At 37.4% G+C, this 6309-nt stretch overlaps 1 pseudogene; it reads right to left on the minus strand.

The window, feature by feature from the left end:
* Positions 1-1479: 1479 nt before the first annotated feature.
* On the minus strand, positions 1480-2410 carry LOC100717230 (olfactory receptor 8K3-like; annotated as a pseudogene).
* Positions 2411-6309: the final 3899 nt, after the last annotated feature.

The following is a 6309-nucleotide window of genomic DNA, read 5'->3' on the forward strand; positions in this document are numbered from 1 at the left end:
TAGTAAAAATCAGTGTATCAATATCATTTTGTGGATGGGAATACAGTGTAGAGAAATGATTTTCTATCCATGTTTAATTTTGAACTTCTCCCTATCATGATTTTTTTACAAGTGTGATTCTTAGTTTCTCTAGAAATAAAAAGAAACCATGCCTTAATGCTTAAAATTCTGCTGTAACCACTGATGGCCCATTTTTCAGATATTCTGAGAGTCTGTAACATATTTATTCATTACATTTTACCATAATATTGAAATTCTTACTTAACTATTGAGAAAATTTGAAATTTTACTTACTAAAATTATTTGATCAATGTTATAATCATTACAATCATCTTGGTTTTTAAAAATAAAATGACATGTGATTATCAGAGTACTACAAAGGATGGTTACTAATCAAGGACAATGCACTGCTTTATGAACCACAGGTGAGCATAGTTAGTCACATGGAAGTGGAGCAGTGGATCTACTTAATTCTCCATTCAGTGGGCATCCTATGCAAATACACAAAACACAGCACCTTCTACACAAGAGTTCATCCTTTTCCCTATAAATGTAAGGAAGTGTGACCATGAGCCTAAACACTAGCAGTAAGGAATAAACAAGCCAGTAAGAGAAATATAAACTACCAAAGACAAAACTAAACACAAAGCCCCGTGAGGCTCCATTGAAAGTTCAATTTTTTTCTTTTTTGTTGAAAATATTTTTAGAATACATAAATTGCCCTCTGATTAATAATCCTCCCACTTTTTTCTACTCAGTTACACAGCAGAAAGGATTGTATAACTTCTCATTCTGAAGTGGACCTTCCTGGGTGTGTGCTCTCATTTGCACATGCACTTAATAAGACAAAATTGGATGCCAGAGATTCCTCTACTTGATGGATAAGCATATATATTTAGTTAGTAGACACTATTTCTCCTCTATACCAGGTAAGCAGATTGCTTAAAGAAGATTGAGATCCAAGGGAGGAACTGAGACACTGCAGCTACTGCATGCAACAGACTCATTTAAACCACCATGCTGAATGCAGCTGCCTAAATGGTGTAAGGATTAACTTTAACAGAACCTATGCAATAGGATGGATCCTAAAACAAATAAAATGGGATTAAAAAATCAGAAACACATACATAAAGTCAAACATAGATCCTGTAAACATTTCTAATAGTTGAGAATGCCATAAAATACTTAAAAATTTCTACTATTCTACCTTATTCCCTAAAAATGTAAAACTCTTCCATATTATTCTGACATCTATTGACTTCTATTATTCCAGAAATTTTCTCAATTCTTATGTTAAAACTCAACTGTTTCCTTTAGGGAGAAAAAGTCTTTTATGGTTTATTTAATTTTTACTACAATCATTTAGGTGCTTAGTACAAAGAAGATCAAACTTTGAATGCACTCTTTCCACACTCTGGAGGGAAACATGGCAGGTTCCTAACCTGACTTAATTTCAAATATTTGAACAGTATGCATCCTTTAAGAAATGACATAGGACAGCTTTTTCCATGTCTTTTGTATGGCATATTTTTCCCTCAAGCTGAAGATCAAAAAATTCAACAGTGGAATAATCAAAGTATAAAACATGGAAGACATTTTTTCAGTATCACTGGAGTCACTGTATTTGGGCTGCACATACATAAATATCAAAGTTCCATAGAACACTGTGAGCCTGGTCAAGAGGGACCCACAGATAAAGAAGTCCTTGTACCTGCCCTTCACAGAGTTAATCTTGAGAATGGCTTCTAGAATGAGCAGATAGAACACAAGGACCACCAGAAGAGAGGATATCAAATTAAAACCTGCAAATGCTGCGATTATAAATTCAACTGCCTGAGTATCTGAGCAAAGCAAGGATATCAAAGGTATACAGTCACAGTAGAAATGATTTATGACATTGTATCCACAAAATGACAAAGTGAAAATCTGTATGGTAATTAGAAGAGAAACAAATGTGTGTAGACATAAGGAATCGCCACTCGTACCCAATATACTTTTGGTGACATGAGAGCTGTGTAGAGGAGAGGGTTACAAATGACCACACAGCAGTCACAGGACATGACAGACAGGATAAAATGCTCACTACCAACAAAAACAAGAAAGAAAGCCAGCTGTGTAGCACAGGAATGATAGGAGATTTTATTTTTATCTGCCAAAAAATTTACCAGCAATTTTGTCCCACAGCTGTTTAATAGCCAATAGTACTGAGAGCCATGTGCCTATGAAGAAAGTACATGTGTGTTTGCAGCCTGGAGTCCACCTGGGTGAGGAAGATCATGCCCAAGTTGCACACCAGTGAAGACAGGCAGATGACAAGGAACAGCATAAAGAGTGGATTCTGCAGCTCGGGAAGATCTGTGATGCCCAGCAGAATGAAGTCAGTCACCACTGAGAATTTGTGTTTCTCCATCTGAATTTATCAGAATGTTTATTCTCAATAAGATAGATTTCAAATATTATCACATCAGGGATATTTATGCAAAGGTAGTATAAGTAAGATATATCCACATTTTCCAATTCAAATTGTTTGAATGTAAAATGTATTTTTTACAAGTGACCCATGTATTAAAATTTAACTATGATACACAATTCCATAGATATGAAGAATATACACAGAAATTTGGATGTGTTTTGGAATCTTCTATGTGACATGCCTCCAAATATTCTTTGAAATATGATAGATATTAATATATTACTACAGTGTAGCTAAACAAGTGTAAACAAGTGAAACACACCTACCTGAATGTGTCTATTATCCCAAAGAATGTTCAGAGAATATGTCAAAATGAATGACATTACAAGTCAAATAGTTACTTTTATTGTAAAACATTTTTACATTTTTTCCTAAATAAAAAGAGAATGACAAACTGCACAATGGAAATCATAGTGGCAGCTCCAGACTTAAGCTACAGGCAAGCAATCAACCATGTCACACAAGTCAGCAGCACCCTTGTGATGTTAACTGCACACAGAATTGCTCCTGAGGTTGAGTAGTGGCTTCTTGGTCTCCTATTCTGCTCCTCCTAGACTTTGGTCTGGAGTTAAACTCACCAAGGGCCAGATTCTAAAACTGGAGGGTACTGTGATCTATGTACTATGAAGAAAGTACATGCGTGTTTGCAGCCTGGAGTGCACTCACACTCAGTATGAATCACACTTTAACATCTTCTGGTTTGGTCTGATTGTAATTGTGCAGTACTTCCTCTCATGCATAAAACAACTGAGAATCACTGCCCTGCAAAATGGAAAAAAATATACAGATCTCCCTCTTATATGCATTGCAGTTAGTAAAAAAATGACTTTTATTTTCTAATCTTTACTGAATATTCAAGTTTGCATTCTCTACCTTTGCTCTCAGGAAAAGTGTTCAAGTATGATGCACATGCAAGTGGAAAATGAAAAGCATTTGACCACTGTCATAAACCTGGGCCCCTAAGAAACTCTTGATGCTGAAAGTTGATGCACAGATAGAAACAGATCTGTCTGTCTGTCTATCATCTATCTATCACCCATCTCTCAGACACCCATGGAGGAATTAAAAAAATTTCCAGCCTAGTAAAAAACACACAAGGCTTCATGTGGCCCACATATGGCCATGTCTACAGAAATGATCACATTTTGCTCTGGAAACCAAAGTCAAGATTCATTCTTATCCCAATTCCTGTGCTTTCTACCACTCTATAATTCCCAAATGGCAATAGGACATGCTCTCCTTGCTTTTTCATATTAATTTATGAACATTTCCCACTATATTGAGAGCTGACAAGCAACACTGAAACATACATGTGGTGCATGGGTAGAAAATATTTAACTTTGAATACTTGTAATTTTATATCTATTGGATACCAAAAGTGACAGATAATGAACAAATAAAAGGACAAGTCTCCAATTTGGATTGATTTCCAATCTTTTAGATTTTCAGTGGACTTAGATTCTTTCTGTGACTGTCTTGAAAGTGTTTTAACCTTTATGTGTATGTAAATAATTGTAAGAATGACATTCATTGTTCACATCTCTATATAGAAAAGTTTCACTTCACATTGACATAGATAGGTGGATAGAAAGATAGATGGTGATAGATGGGAGATAGGTAATATGGGTAAAACAAAATGTACTTTACAGTTTATTAATTTAAATATTTCCATACCATCAATGGATCATATGAACATTTGAATTCTGTCATTGCAGGGTGAATTTTGAAGGGAATTATAATATTGTGTTGCAAATATGAATAAATAAATTAAACTGCATTACATATTTTCAGCAAAATAAATATCTATTACATAAGATAATCATATTTATTATCAGATGATAGTATACACAGGTTTTCATCCTTTAAATAATTATTTTATGCAAATTTCAAAGTGTATTCTCTTTGTGTGTGCACTCACAATAATAAATACATTGAATTACACATCAGATGCTGTTCTGGACTGAGGGCTTGTTGAATAGCACATTCTTTTCAGTGAGTAAACTCCAGTAGGTTACTAACTGATCCTGCCATCACTGGTGAGAAATGAAAAGTTTATTAACCTTACAATATCAGGGTGTGTACTTAGAACACCTGAGTATGTTCATAGGAAATATTCGTAGCAATCATCCTGCTAGCATGAATCTCTTGAAAATGTAATCATTTGATTTTAACACAACTATATCTTAGTGTGTGAAATCTTTTACAGTTTTGTTCTCACACACTTGAAAAATGAATCAGGGCTCAACTTTGGAATCTGAAGAAGAAGGAGACCAGGGGCAGTGGGGGAGATGGTGACTAGGGGGCTTGGTGCAGACTCTCTATGGAGAAATCAGATCAGATGCTAGAATATGACAACATGGAGGGGGCCAGATGAATGGATAACAATTCTTATTAACCAAGGCGATAACCAAAGGGAAAAATAAAACTAGGAAGAAGAAGGAAAAGCACAGTGGAGAGCTGAAGCCCATCATGCTCACTGAGCCCTATTCTGGGCTTACTAGGTGTACCCAGACATCCAAGTTTGTGCTGAGACTTGGGCTGCCAATAATGGGAGTCAGCAAATCCTGAACCCTTAACAGGAGGATATGGCACAGGGAGCCATGGATCCAAGGGGAAAAACTTTATTGGTTCTTGGCTACTGCTGGAAATTGAGGCCTGGGGCCCTGTGAAGCAGCCAAAGCCATCTGGCCATGCTGGAGGAGACTGTGTGAAGCTCCTGGGCTCTGAAGCTGGACACCGCAGTTTTATGAGCAATCCATGCTGTGCTGGGAATGCAGTGAAGACACACAGCACAGTGTGCAGTGAACCCAAAAAGAAGATCAGCATTGAGTCCCAGTGAGTACTAGGGACTGGGTCCTGTGGCTGCTGTCGCTGGCTGGAGGACTGTGGAGGATGAGGAGTTACTTTGAGGCTCTGGCCCCCTCGTGACCTGCAATAAAATGTGATTGGAATTCAACTACTTTCTGTATAACACAACGGCCATATAATCAAACAAAACATGAATGGGAAATGATTAAAATGTATCTAAATGGAAACACTTCTGCCCAGGAGGAAATAGAATCTTTGCATAATCAAATTGACAAAGATTTTGCAAAGCACAGTGATGATGAATCTCTGGCACAATTTGCTCAATTGCTTGCTCATTCCTTGGAAGGGCTGGACCCTAAAGGAATTTGGCAAAGCTTTACCCACACTTTAAGTGGCATGGGACTTAACTTGATTATAGCTCTCATTGCCATAGTTCTTGTGTATTTTTACTGCATAAGATGAAATGCTACAAATAATCTGGTCTTATGGAAATTGTTCTTAAAAAATAAAAAGGGAGGAAGTGTGGAGGATGAGGAGTTACTTTGAGGCTCTGGCCCCCTCGTGACCTGCAATAAACAATAGCCCCTGGTATGCAGGACAGAGACAGGGCAGGAAGGCCCGACCCCAGTGAGGGAACATGTTCCCCCCCTCTGAACCCATACTGTGTGACTTGGCTTTGTTTGCAGAGTCATGAGGAGGTGGCCGACCTTCAGGTGGCTAGAAAGAACAAACATAATTAAGAGCATTCTTGGGCTAATGGAGTGCGTTCTTGGGCTAATGGAGTTCCTCCTGGGTTAGTGGGGTTAGAAGAACTGATTTTGCTTGTTTAACTTAGAGAGTAGAGATAAACATTGTAGTTGGTCACAAATCTTGTCACAAAGAATGCTTTTTCAAGATAATTGTCTGTGCTCTGTGAGTTGACCCGGTTTACTATATAAGAATCCTGGAATAAAGACTTAGTGTGCAGTGCAGTGCAGTGCAGTTGCAATTGCTGTTTCTCTCTGCTGTTTCTTTTCTCCACGCTGCAC

This window comes from Cavia porcellus, unplaced genomic scaffold (assembly GCF_034190915.1).
Source record: "Cavia porcellus strain 051 isolate PalLab524CR breed Dunkin Hartley unplaced genomic scaffold, mCavPor4.1 scaffold_11, whole genome shotgun sequence".
NCBI classification, from domain to species: Eukaryota; Metazoa; Chordata; class Mammalia; order Rodentia; family Caviidae; genus Cavia; species Cavia porcellus.